This window comes from Nematostella vectensis, chromosome 3, assembly GCF_932526225.1.
Source record: "Nematostella vectensis chromosome 3, jaNemVect1.1, whole genome shotgun sequence".
Lineage (NCBI taxonomy): Eukaryota > Metazoa > Cnidaria > Anthozoa > Actiniaria > Edwardsiidae > Nematostella > Nematostella vectensis.
The window spans coordinates 12,766,869-12,781,072 of NC_064036.1; the positions used below are offsets into that span (position 1 = coordinate 12,766,869).

Here is a 14,204-nt window from a genome sequence, read left to right on the forward strand (position 1 = left end):
TTTTCATTACTTCATCATTTATTGTTCATGTATTCAAATGCGCCAGAGTTGGTACACTGAAGGACAATAAATCATTCTGATTCTGATTCTAAGTATCCTGAAAAATTCTGCCGTGTTCGCGCTTGAAAATAAAGTTATGCTTTTGTTTGGTATAATTCAAGGAGCAGGTCAGGCGAAGCGTAAGCACTTGTGTTTAGGTATCGCGATGTCTGTTATCACTAAACAAATTCGGTGTGGCAAATGTTATCAACAACATTATTTTTAAATGCTCATTTATTGTAAAAATACTAAGTGGTAATTTCCTGTGGTTCAAGTTTCGAGCAATGCTGCTATGACCCTGTTCCACATAACACAACTCTGGAAGAGATCTCTTGATGTCGAAACATCAGAGCAGCTATACAGACTTCATTTTCCGTTCCGTTCCGTTTCTGTTGTTGACAAAGCATATTTTATTTGATTACCTAAAAGAAAAATAACAGCAGCTTGTTGCGTAAGCTTGTAAGGTATTCTGAGTAACAAACTCACGGCAAAATATATCCGAATATATTGGTAGCATTGTTGCAACAGCTCTTACTTTAGTAGCCACGGCCACAGTAGCGAAGCCAACAGACGGGTGTCTTGGGTAGCTGGTAGACGTAGAATCCGCCACAGTTCCTGACTTTGATGTTGTTGCTCCACCTGCAGCAGCTTCCACTCCAGTGATAGCACACCTTGCGTGTCACCAGGCTGTAACGAAGGCTGGGGTGAGATCCGACCATCCATCCAGGGGCATGGGTGCCACAGCGTCTTACAGGTACACAACTTGTTGGCATGGCATTTCCTGCTGCGCCGAGGAAGCGGTACCAGAGATTACCCGGAAGGTCTCTCTGGTCACACTTGAGGCTATTCTGTGCGGTATTGCCAATCGCTCGGTCAAAGCTGTTGAAGACAGTGTATCTTCGGCACTCTGCAAAGACGAATGAACTCAATCTTCCAAAAGAACATATAGCAATGGATACGATATAAATCATGTGCTTATAAAACTGATCAAACAGCCATGTATTCAGCCACAAAACATAGTTTAGTTTAAGCTTGCTATTCATTTTGCTATTGCTGTAACTGAAGTGCTGAAAGTGTGCCACTTTGAGCAAAGGTGATCTATAAAAAACATGGGAGTTACTTGTGGGATGTTTTCACATTTTTTTGTAGTACGGCCAGAAGCTTTGCCAACTGACCTACTAATTAATTACTCATTGAATCGTGAGCTTAAGTAAGGGTTCTACACATATTAATTCAGTTTACCTGCGTCATTACTATGCTATTGAATTGAATTTAAAATACGTAAAATATTTAAGGGTTGCCATCAAAGTGGCTTCATTTTCAATTCAACTCATTTAAGTCATCATTAAATCAGCGAAATTGATCTATAGTCATTGATATACAAAAGGGTTGACATCGAAACGACCTGCTATTACAAAGAAAACTAATACTACCTTTTTTTTTATTTCCAGACTTGAACCTCGCACCAAATAGATGTCTTTCAAAACAGTTTTCAATTTGGCGGTTTATCCCTTTGAAATAGCCGATTCCATGTTTTCAGTTTAAAAATATGCTACGGGATAAGACACACTTACCTCGGCATAAACACAAAAAAACACCAACCTGGAGGAGGAGGTGGAAGCGATACCCGATTGCCGCAGTAGCGAAGCCAACAGACGGGTGTCTTGGGTAGCTGGTAGACGTAGAATCCACCACAGTTCCTGACTTTGATGTAGTTGCTCCACCTGCAGCAGCTTCCACTCCAGTGATAGCACACCTTGCGTGTCACCAGGCTGTAACGAAGGCTGGGATGAGATCCGACTATCCATCCAGGGGCATGGGTACCACAGCGTTTTACAGGTACACAACTTGTTGGCATGGCATTTCCTGCTGCGCCGAGGAAGCGGTACCAGAGATTACCAGGAAGGTCTCTCTGGTCACACTTGAGGCTATTCTGTGCGGTATTGCCAATCGCTCGGTCAAAGCTGTTGAAGACAGTGTATCTTCGGCACTCTGCAAAGCCAAATGAACTCAATCTTCAAAAGAACATATAGTCATGGATACGATATAAATGATGTTTTTATAAACTGATCAAACAGCCATGTATTCAGACACAAAACATAGTTTAGTTTAAGCTTGCTATTCATTTTGCTATTGCTGTAACTGAAGTGCTAAAGTGTGCCACTTTGAGCAAAGGTGATCTATAAAAAAGCATTGGGGTTACTTGTGGGATTTTTTTCACATTTTTTTTTGTAGTACGGCTAGAAGCTTTGCCAACTGACCTACTAAATGACTCATTGAATCGTGAGCTAAAGATAAGTAAGGGCTCTACACATATTCAGTTTACCTGCGTCATTACTATGCTATTGAAATATATCAAGAGATCATATATGATGTAAGAGAACGAATCCCCCGTATTAGGGTATGTTTCAGTGATGTCGTCCGTGAAAACTATTTTTAGAACAAGCAGTTTTTTTTAGATACGTGTTAGAATTGTGTGTTTACAACACACAATTCTCTTTCAATTCCCTTTTAATGAAAAAGATACTCCCGATAATACGATTAGATTCACACCGATATTGTGGTTATTGAGACAGGTATTTCACAAATAAAAGATTTCAAGTCTTTATAATTAAGTAGATCCCAGGTCTCCACCCAGTGGGTGGAGGGAGTGTGTTTTCTGATAAAAATCTGAACATCCCCGAAAGACCAAAAAGGGATTTGTATGCCATTGCAGTATCTCCACGGGACGTTTGTTATCAGATCTAGCTTAAAAAAAAAGTGTGACTTTCAGATTTATCATGTACCAGAGTGATCTAGAATGCCTTCTTTTAATCTAAGTCCCTTATGCTTTATAGTTTTGTCTACAAACAGCACGTCTTTTGCCAACCGAAAGTGGACTTTGGGCCGTTGTGGGGGGGTGCGAACGCAACCCCTGCACCCCCCCTCCCCCCTGGGTACAGGCCTGTACTAGGCCTAGAAATTTTTCCTTTTTTTACTATTTTTTTTTATTTCAGCGGTGCAGCAAGTAGGAGACTTGGATGCTTCTTACCAGGTGGTTGAGGAATGCCGTTGCCACAGTAGCGAAGCCAGCACACTGGTGTCTTGGGAAGCTGGTAGACGTAGAATGCACCGCAGTTCCTGACTTTGATGTAGTTGCTCCATCTGCAGCAGTTTTTAGTCCAGTGGTAGCACACCTTGCGAGTCACCATACCTTGGGCTACAGTGGGATGAGCTCCCACCATCCACCCAGGCGCGTGGGTTCCACAGCGTTTTTCAAGTACACAACTTGTTGGCATAGCATTGCCTGCTTGTCCAGTGAAACGGTACCACAGGTTACCTGGAAACTCATTCTTGTCACAGCGGAGGGCATTTTGTGCGGTATTGGCCATTGCACGATCGGCTCCGTGTAACATTGTGTACGATCTGCATTCTAAAGAAAAACACAGCTTTTGATTTATCGGATATCATCTTTTTTTTTTGTAAATTGTCTTAGTAAGTATTTTTATCAACATGTCGATCACATACTATTGTTTAGGAATACTAGTTCATTTTATTGTATTGTTTTTAGACAGTCATGAAAATTAATAGCATCCAAAAGTATAGCCTGCGTAGCAAGCGTTTCTTTAGAGTTTCAGCAGGAATAGTATAGAGAGCGATACGCAGGCTACCAAAAGTATTATTAGCCAGCTAGCAAGGTTAATACATCATTTATTATATGGCTATTTAAATTTATTTGAGAAGACATTTCAATGGGAGAAGGGAAACCACGCAAGTCAAGTTTCGTTGATTTGTTGTGCTAGGTAAGGAAAAAGTCAAATTTCGTTCTAAAGATGCAAAATTCTGTTAGCGCATCGGACCCCTGAGATGGGAATATCTCGGCTACTAATCACATCGTGCGGTACGATTATAATATGTCTTCTTACAATATTTACCTGATGGGGGGTAATATGCGCGCGGCTTGATGTCGAGCTTCTCATCTGTCAGAAAAAAACATTACATCAAATTAAAATCCTTTAAAAATCGAATTCCGTTTTTATTAAGAAGTAATTTAGTCAGTTAGTAGGATGGATTGAAATTTACCGTAATTAAATCTCACTAAAGATTGACATCTCATTTGCATAGAGTTTCATAGCCTACGAAACCACCCGTCACAATAGTCGGATCGACAGGCGCGTGACAGTTCAAAAGACAGGAATGTGAAAACGTCAACCTCCCGCGTACATCGAAAGCACCGGACGTCATCTATATTTGAAACCGCGCCTTAGGCTTTTTTGTTGACTTGAACGGAATCCTTTTCTAAAAGTTGAATATGAAATCAAGTCCCACTGGGCTATCGAAAAGAGCTTTTTAAAGCTCTATACAAAAGAAATAGCTTTCAACCTTGATTCTCCAACAATGATCAAAAAATCGATATCTTTACAATGCGACGTTCGCTACCGACAGTCTTGTAAGCAATAAAAGATGATCGACATTAACTTCAACAAGCCCAACACCGTGGCAATAGAATGCTTCAGTACTCATCGGCGAACGCCAGAATCCTCCTAGATACAAAGTCTGTATGTACCAAACAATGATTCTCACAAGCGAGATCTCGGCTCAGTGTTGCCACTCTATAAATCAATTCAAACTTAATTTTTATATTAATCAGAAATGTTAAACATATCTTGGAATTCGAGAAATTTAACGGATCCTCTCGAAAACCATTATGAGTATCAAGCTAAAATACGAATAACCACTCACCTTCAGTGTTGGAGCTTTCTTGAGTGTTCTCCTTGGCAAGGCATCCATAAAGCAAAGCAAAAACCTTGGGAGAGAAATGTTGAAGCTAAGTTATCCCGACACACTCAATTATTTTAACAAGTATCCAGGTGAACGCCCTTTAACCACTAGGTCGTGCCAATGAAGACACTTTAGCTAAGACTTGGATTCATTTTAGAAAACTTAAAAGAAAAGAGCCCAGAAGACGATCGTGATTAAGCCGGATTTGTAGTACTTATCAGATAAACTTTTAGTTAATATTTTTGTTTCGCGACCGTGATTATACCAGCTAACAGAATCGCTTCGATACCACTAAATTTCCAATATGCTATAGTTTATAAAACTTTATAAAAGTATGGAAATCAGTAAATCTTGGCGGCACGCTGCTCGAGCTTCTGATAAATTCTTTGTTAAAAGACTGACTACTCCATACAGAAGACGCACACAAATGCACTTACTAGTATCCACGAGCAGACCAGCTTCATCTTGGCGAAGAGGTTTTCGGTGAAAGCAGATGTGGCTAACCCAGTTGCTTGAGCTTACCTCGCTCAATGGATATTTCGAGGTGTGACTTTAGTTTTATCAACTTCTTTGTCCCCGCCTCCTCGAATGATTGACAGTTTTAAAAAGAGAGCCTCTTAGGAATTTACAAGTATAAAAGGCCTTTTTCAAAGGAAGATGTTTTACTGAATATGCTTCCTTCCCATCTCATTCCATATAGCACACGTTATAACAAATGAAACGGGCCTTAGATTATTACAACTATCTTCATCGTTAGAATTGGCGCGAAATTCGAACGTGCGTTATCAGTTGAACTTGCGCCTCCCTGGGGACATTAGCATGCAGCTTGTGAGTCGCCACGTCAGCTCGCTAGAGTATTTAAGCAGTTCCATATATAAATTCAAGGCCTTTTCAGAAATCTACGCAAGCCGGTGAGTCGCGCAGGATTTTCTTTGCTTTAAATTTGGGCTACGTCGCCAAAGTTATATTTTCGTCCATTCGTTATTCTCCCTTATTTTTATAGATACACATTGGAATCCTGCTTCTGGTTTACTATATTCTTTTATTTATAACCACTTGTCTTGGTGGTCTTAGTTTATATTTTATTTCTAACATTTTACTTCTATTTTTGTGCGTTAGTTTGCTCGTTATTTCACTTTAATGGCTGCCCCGGTTCAACCTGCCCCCGAAGCTTTGCAAGCGCTCGTTGGAGCTGCTGTCGCTCAGGGAGCTGACGCGGTTCCTGGAGACTAACAAACGCCTATTGAAAGCAATGAGGTAATCTTTGTTCTTTAACTTTTCGCCTCGATACATTTTTATACTACAGTTTAGTTTAGTATCTAGCAGTTTTTTATTTTCGGTTAGTCCGCTTTCGTTTTTTTCTGGTTTACTAGTATTAGTTTGGTCCATATTTACTCGTTCCTAAGGTTAGTTTTGGCGCTTTCAACATTTTAAGTGTGTTCTTGCAGTCAATAGAAGTGTATTTACTACTAGTTTTCTCATGTTTATATATATTTTTAGCATATAACTCTCGCAATTATATTTTTGGGTCTGTTGCTGGACTTCGGGTTTTTAATTCGGACCATGCTTTTTCCGAATTTTCCGTAGTTGTTTTGGGAACGTACGGTTTCAGTTCTTATCCTGGTCTTTATAGCTTGTTCTAGTGTTTATTTTATCTTATTTCTTGTATACACAAGTACACATCAGCCTCTAGTTTTTGCCTTCGTTTCGCTTTACATTTCACTCTGTGTATCGGCAAAAGAGTCAGCGAGTGTCGGATTTTTTTTTTTAGTCGGCGAGTGTCGGTTTTTATCGCTGTACGTCGGAATTGTGTTGTCATAAGTCGAACTTTAGACACCGTGTGTCAGTTTTGAATCGCTGTGTGTGGGCATTTAGTAGCCGTCTCGGCATTGTGTGTCCAAAACAAATTTTGTACAATCCTTTTCTAGGTATATATCAGAGTTTTGTTTAATAGAGTTTCCAATCAGTTGTTTTGCGAGTTATTAAAGTTTTTGTGTTATATTTTGATGTGTTCTAGCTCGGGCAGTTGAGAGAGCGGATTGAGGAGCTGCGCAAGCTACAAGACTCGGGGTCTGTGGACTCAACGCTTCGCCATCTAAGAGAAATGTTGGCCAAGAAGTTGCCATAGCTAAAGAGATTCAGAAAGCGCTTAAATCTGCGTCCTCTGCAACTCCTCGGCGCTTAGAGTCTGGCCCGTACTACTGAGACTCGTGTCCTTCTGTAATATGTTATTTCTGTGGTCGCAGAGGACACATAAGCAGAAACTGTTATGCCAAACGAGGTGGTCGTGGCCAAGGTCGCGGCTATTAATATGATCGAGTCATTGTTTCAATTTCATGTTAATGTATTTCTCTATAAAGGGTTAATTCCAGGTGTAGTTACTTCATTTTTCCCGCTTCTCTGTGGAATATTTTTATTATACTTTATATCTTCACAGTTTACATACTCGTGGTTTTTATTACATATTATTAGTGAATGTATTCAATGGAAGCTATTTTGCATAGTTATACACTCTTTCCGTAATTTTAGGGGAAATCTAAATCAACTCCCTATAGCTTGTCTTCGGACGGGCTTCTTATATCCAATATCGTAAGATCGAGGTAATTTCTCATATATTTCACTGTATTTTCGCCGGGAGAAAGGACGCCATCGAAAAATCGAGGTTATTGTAAAAAAATTTTGTTGTTTCAGAGTTTTATATGGGGGTTGGGGGGTGAATTAACCCCTGCGAAATGAACTCCCAAGATTTGGGAGCTCCTAGGATTTCCTAGGATATCCTGGATACTCCTAAATATTGGGAAATTGAATTTGGGAGTATCTAGGAAAACATGGGAGCCAAATGCGCGCCTCTGATCATTTGGGAGTTCCTGGGATATCCTAGGAACTCCCGAATCCTCGGCTATTCTCCTAGATTCTCCCCAAAAGTTGGGAAACCCAGCGCTTGCTAAACATCTCGGACAAAATTGCACAGTTTTCTAAAAAGAGTCTTATGGAGGACAAGCCCATCGCAGGTTTGCTGGCATCTCTGCTAATTATTATTATAATAATAGAGGGGAAGAAGGAACAACTCAACTGAATTATTCGCTGATGACAACAGTAAAGAAAATAAATGACTTCATAAATCTTCTCGCGTATGTTTATTTTCAAATAACATGATGGAAACTTGATTTGTAAATCACTGTTAAAGTCAATTTATTCATTTCCCAAAATTTAATTGGAAAAATTTTAAGGTCTACAGTCTTTCATTTGTATTTTGGAATTGCTGTCGTATGGGTAGCTCTAGCATGGGATAGCTGTGGTATGCTTAGCCAATCAGATGCCAGGTTTTTGGCGGGCTTTTTCCCGCGCGTCGCGTTCAAAAGTGATGTCCCGCTCGCCACAACTTCAAAAGGAGTCCAAACCATTGTTGTGAGAGGGGTTTCGCCGAGGATTTCACGCCAAATACACCCAGTTTTCATCTTATTTTAGCACTTCTGCTGATTAAACAACTATCTGCAGGTAAGCATTGGATTTCTCGTTGAAAAAACATCTAAATCGCGCTAAAACAGAGTTTCAAAGTCCTTGATAGTCGTGTGCGAGTGTAGTTGTTTTTCCTATTGACCAAATGAAAAGTGAAGCTGAACCGATTAAAAACAAATTTATCTTTCTCGTATATTGGGGGTTCTACAAAGCAAATAATGGTTCATGTTATCTATTGACGATAAAAGTCTGTAGTTTTTTTTTCTGTAATACAAACTGTTTTATGTTATTGACCGCTTTGCATGACTCTTCCTCTCTTGCTGCCGCCTGTCTTGTTTGGGATAGATATTCAAGAGATTATGGGAGACTTTTCAAAGCTTTATGTGCCCTATATGATCACCGTGTCTAAGAAAAAAAAGGAACTCAAATCCAAACATTTTTCTGTCTGGATGAAAGTCACAGTTATCAGTGTCAATAAAGTGAAAAGCCTGATTTTAATATAAGGGGGTGTTCCTTAATTAAGACACCTTAAAATTTTAAAGCCCCCCTTTCATTATAAACATTTTTTTACTTCCTCCCCTCTTTCAGAACCCCAAAATTTTCAGAGCCCCCCACCTTCCTTAGGACCTCAATAAACAGGAAAGTCTTTAAATCTGGAAAATGAATACTGCAAAAATGCCCTCCTTGCCGATGATCCTGTCAAGTTTATCGTTATTTCAGAGTCCGACATCTCTTATTCACAACTTTCGGTTTCAGCCTTCATAATTTCATAATCTGTTTTGCATGTAAAACTATTGTGTAAAAAGATGCAGGGTTGGGTTGCACGGATTTATTTCCTCAATCAGTTACTTGCAGAATTTTTTTTCAAAATCACCCCCGTATCCCCCCTCAAATGTCACATGGTCCGCCCCTAAGGACGCCTCAGTTTTTTTTTGTATAAAAAGGAAAAATTTCCAATGTATAAAACATTGTATGTATATCGTTTTGTGGATTTGCATGCTCCACCCACTATTTAGAAGTTTATTTTTATTTGTTCCTGTTAACTGAAAATAAACTGTATCGGAAAATCCAACTGTTATATACTGAAAGCTGGAAGTATCTATCTTATGGCTTATAAAGATGATATTAGTAAAATTTAAAAGTATGGCTCCTAAAAATTTCAAAGCCCCCCTTAGATGACCTTTTTTTTCGTAGCCCTTCCTTTTGGTGGTTAAACATTTTCCCCCTCAATATCTTCGCTCCCTCCCCTCGATGTATTTAATGAACACTCCCTAAGCCTAATTGATTTAGTGATTGAATTCCAGCCAATATTACATTATTTATATGTGGTACAGGGTGAATATACAGGGTGAAGGGAGTGAGAGTAATTTGGTTGGACTTTTTCTTTGTGAAAAGAGTTTTTTATTTAGTTTTGCATTATCTGAGCTGAATCCAATTTATTATTATTGAGAAAGTTTTCAAACTTGAGATCTTTACAGAAAATATTTAATGTAGCGCATATGCATTAATTGGAATCTTTTATTAAATGGTCTGCAATACATTTTTTTCCCTTTCAAAAAAAATTTTTTTTGATACATCTTTTTCCAACCAGACAACGTTTTAGATTATTTATGTTAGTACGGTTTTCAGTAACAGCCAACAGTGGGTAAAATTTGCTATCTTTTTCGTAGGCTAGGGTAAACACTGTTCAGGGTTTTTACACCCTGTTAGTCGTCATCAGCTAGCACTGAAAATATCGCCATTAAAACTCCACAGGAGAGAAGGGGGCCTCCCTAAAAGAAGGAAGAGTTGTGATTGTCGTAACATTCAGGGTATACAATTGTACTACTATCCTTAGAGGGTGTTCAATTCTGCTATCCCTTACTATTCAGGAAATAATGTGTTGATGGCTGTTTTCTCAAACAACGGTATAAAACTTTATGTTTGTTAGGGCGAAGGACTGCTTAAGCACACCAAATTTGCTATCTCTTAGGGCTAAATACTAAAGTACTCAAATCGGCGGATTCGACCCCGAAATGCTCACGGATTACGGATTTTGATGATTATTTCAGCGGATTGGGGGATTTTAAAAAATACGGCGGATCACGGATCTGTTGACAATTTGGGCGTGGATTCCGGATCTTGACTGCTTTGACGGTCGAACTTCGGATTTTAACACTTTCACTCCTGGGTACTTTTGAGAAAAATTGTAAGAAAAACAGACTGAAAACAGAAACCTCCCCCCCCCCTATTTCAAGTCCAACACTACCAGTTAAGCTAAGCTTCCGCTGCCCCAAGACGGTAGGCCTTAAAGTTTCCAACAATGCACTGCGGTGCCTTTTCTTTCTAGCGACGGCACTGCTACAGCCTGTTGCTTACAACAGTTTTGCTTGTAATTTGCTTAAAATTACAGCTTTTTCACGTCTGGAGAGTGCATTTGGACATCATGAAGTCTATTTAGGCATAATTAATGCTGTGCTTATGGATGTTTGCACGCTGAGGTTGATTCAATGGGATAATTCCTGGTCTGGGCTTCACCAAGTGAGAAAGGGATTTTATAGTGAATGGCCTCATACTCTCCAATGTGGACCATCTTTGATACCCAACCTTATTCAAAAATTGTTTTCAGGCTTATTCTGGGTTCCTTGGACCTGGAAATGTTTTGTTTGGCTTTGGGGTAAAAAAAAACTGTTATGATTATGGAGGAGGAGTTTTCCCGCCTCTCTGTCAAGGTGTTTCAAAGACTCCAATGATGCAGTGCAGACATGCAATATAGCCTAAACAAGGTGACTCGCTTCTAATGGAGGTTTAGCTTTGATTATTGTGGCTGATGGCTGTAAAATGGGACCTGACAGAGCGCAATTATGGTATCTATTTGTGACTTGATCTGTGTTTGCTTGTCTCTATTTATAGTTCGGAATTTTGTGTCTTGTTTGGTAAGAAATGTGTCCAGGTTTAAGCATTTGTTTACGAATTGGTCAGAAATCAAGGTTGATATTTTGACTATAGAGCCAATTCTATTACATTGCTTGGATGAGCTTTTGAAGGTCGCCTATGCCTTGGAGGAATCCATGAGTATCCGGGTATGGTGATGTTTGGTTTGCATTTCTGACGTTTTGGAGTTGGGCCTATATTTTACAGGCGCCTCAGGGCGTAATAGTAATAAAAGGGTTAAATGAATTTCTATCGATGCTATTGTTTATCTGTCAAACATGCGGATTTAAACATATCTTGGGATCCACGGATTTGCCCCGAAAATGTAGCGGATCGGTGGATTACATACAGCTATTCACCCCCTTTATAGTGCTAAAAATACATTTTCCTGTTCCAGTTCTGAGTTCTTCAATTGCTAAATATGGAATGATCAGGCGAAGCACAAGCACTGTGTTTGGGTATCGCGATGTCTATTATCACTAAACAAATTCGGTGTGGCAAATGTTATCAACAACATCATTTTTAAATGCTCATTTATTGTAAAAGTACTAAGTGGTAATGTTCCTGTGGTTCAAGTTTCGAGCAATGCTGCTATGACCTGCTCCACATAACACAACTCTGGAAGAGATCTCTTGATGTCAAAACATCAGAGCAGCTATACAGACTTCATTTTCCGTTCCGTTCCGTTCCGTTTCTGTTGTTGACAAAGCATATTTTATTTGATTACCTAAAAGAAAAATAACAGCAGCTTGTTGCGGAAGCTTGTAAGGTGTTGTTTTAGGGAAGTTTTGGTGAAGCCAAATTTCTGGGGATATGATCTATGAGATCTAATAGAAACTAGGGACTCAATTAAGATTTGAATTTCCCGCAAAAGAAATGACATTACGTTCTGAGTAACAAACTCACGACAAAATATATCCGAATATATTGGTAGCATTGTTGCAACAGCTCTTACTTTAGTAGCCACGGCCACAGTAGCGAAGCCAACAGACGGGTGTCTTGGGTAGCTGGTAGACGTAGAATCCGCCACAGTTCCTGACTTTGATGTTGTTGCTCCACCTGCAGCAGCTTCCACTCCAGTGATAGCACACCTTGCGTGTCACCAGGCTGTAACGAAGGCTGGGGTGAGATCCGACCATCCATCCAGGGGCATGGGTGCCACAGCGTCTTACAGGTACACAACTTGTTGGCATGGCATTTCCTGCTGCGCCGAGGAAGCGGTACCAGAGATTACCCGGAAGGTCTCTCTGGTCACACTTGAGGCTATTCTGTGCGGTATTGCCAATCGCTCGGTCAAAGCTGTTGAAGACAGTGTATCTTCGGCACTCTGCAAAGACGAATGAACTCAATCTTCCAAAAAAACATATAGCAATGGATACGATATAAATCATGTGCTTATAAAACTGATCAAACAGCCATGTATTCAGCCACAAAACATAGTTTAGTTTAAGCTTGCTATTCATTTTGCTATTGCTGTAACTGAAGTGCTGAAAGTGTGCCACTTTGAGCAAAGGTGATCTATAAAAAACATGGGAGTTACTTGTGGGATGTTTTCACATTTTTTTGTAGTACGGCCAGAAGCTTTGCCAACTGACCTACTAATTAATTACTCATTGAATCGTGAGCTTAAGATAAGTAAGGGTTCTACACATATTAATTCAGTTTACCTGCGTCATTACTATGCTATTGAATTGAATTTAAAATACGTAAAATATTTAAGGGTTGCCATCAAAGTGGCTTCATTTTCAATTCAACTCATTTAAGTCATCATTAAATCAGCGAAATTGATCTATAGTCATTGATATACAAAAGGGTTGACATCGAAACGACCTGCTATTACAAAGAAAACTAATACTACCTTTTTTTTTATTTCCAGACTTGAACCTCGCACCAAATAGATGTCTTTCAAAACAGTTTTCAATTTGGCGGTTTATCCCTTTGAAATAGCCGATTCCATGTTTTCAGTTTAAAAATATGCTACGGGATAAGACACACTTACCTCGGCATAAACACAAAAAAATACCAACCTGGAGGAGGAGGTGGAAGCGATACCCGATTGCCGCAGTAGCGAAGCCAACAGACGGGTGTCTTGGGTAGCTGGTAGACGTAGAATCCACCACAGTTCCTGACTTTGATGTAGTTGCTCCACCTGCAGCAGCTTCCACTCCAGTGATAGCACACCTTGCGTGTCACCAGGCTGTAACGAAGGCTGGGATGAGATCCGACTATCCATCCAGGGGCATGGGTACCACAGCGTTTTACAGGTACACAACTTGTTGGCATGGCATTTCCTGCTGCGCCGAGGAAGCGGTACCAGAGATTACCAGGAAGGTCTCTCTGGTCACACTTGAGGCTATTCTGTGCGGTATTGCCAATCGCTCGGTCAAAGCTGTTGAAGACAGTGTATCTTCGGCACTCTGCAAAGCCAAATGAACTCAATCTTCAAAAGAACATATAGTCATGGATACGATATAAATGATGTTTTTATAAACTGATCAAACAGCCATGTATTCAGACACAAAACATAGTTTAGTTTAAGCTTGCTATTCATTTTGCTATTGCTGTAACTGAAGTGCTAAAGTGTGCCACTTTGAGCAAAGGTGATCTATAAAAAAGCATTGGGGTTACTTGTGGGATTTTTTTCACATTTTTTTTTGTAGTACGGCTAGAAGCTTTGCCAACTGACCTACTAAATGACTCATTGAATCGTGAGCTAAAGATAAGTAAGGGCTCTACACATATTCAGTTTACCTGCGTCATTACTATGCTATTGAAATATATCAAGAGATCATATATGATGTAAGAGAACGAATCCCCCGTATTAGGGTATGTTTCAGTGATGTCGTCCGTGAAAACTATTTTTAGAACAAGCAGTTTTTTTTAGATACGTGTTAGAATTGTGTGTTTACAACACACAATTCTCTTTCAATTCCCTTTTAATGAAAAAGATACTCCCGATAATACGATTAGATTCACACCGATATTGTGGTTATTGAGACAGGTATTTCACAAATAAAAGATTTCAAGTCTTT

General features: G+C 39.6%; 1 long non-coding RNA gene and 1 pseudogene across 3 annotated transcripts in view; one reads left to right on the top strand and one right to left on the bottom strand.

The window, feature by feature from the left end:
- The window catches only part of LOC116609460, a 16,937-nt pseudogene continuing 2,733 nt past the window's right edge, over positions 1-14,204 (bottom strand). Inside the window, exons 5-10 of the transcript XR_007307344.1 lie at positions 13,200-13,589; positions 12,128-12,499; positions 3,071-3,451; positions 1,642-2,031; positions 575-946; positions 1-461 (exon numbers count right to left, since the gene is read on the bottom strand). The product of XR_007307344.1 is annotated as an uncharacterized LOC116609460 (transcript). The remainder of the gene's footprint in view (positions 462-574; positions 947-1,641; positions 2,032-3,070; positions 3,452-12,127; positions 12,500-13,199; positions 13,590-14,204) is intronic.
- The window catches only part of LOC116602224, a 21,558-nt gene continuing 12,969 nt past the window's right edge, over positions 5,616-14,204 (top strand). For both annotated transcript variants that reach the window (XR_007307345.1, XR_007307346.1), the window contains exons 1-3: positions 5,616-5,711; positions 5,920-6,057; positions 6,818-8,298. This is a non-coding gene — a long non-coding RNA (uncharacterized LOC116602224). The remainder of the gene's footprint in view (positions 5,712-5,919; positions 6,058-6,817; positions 8,299-14,204) is intronic.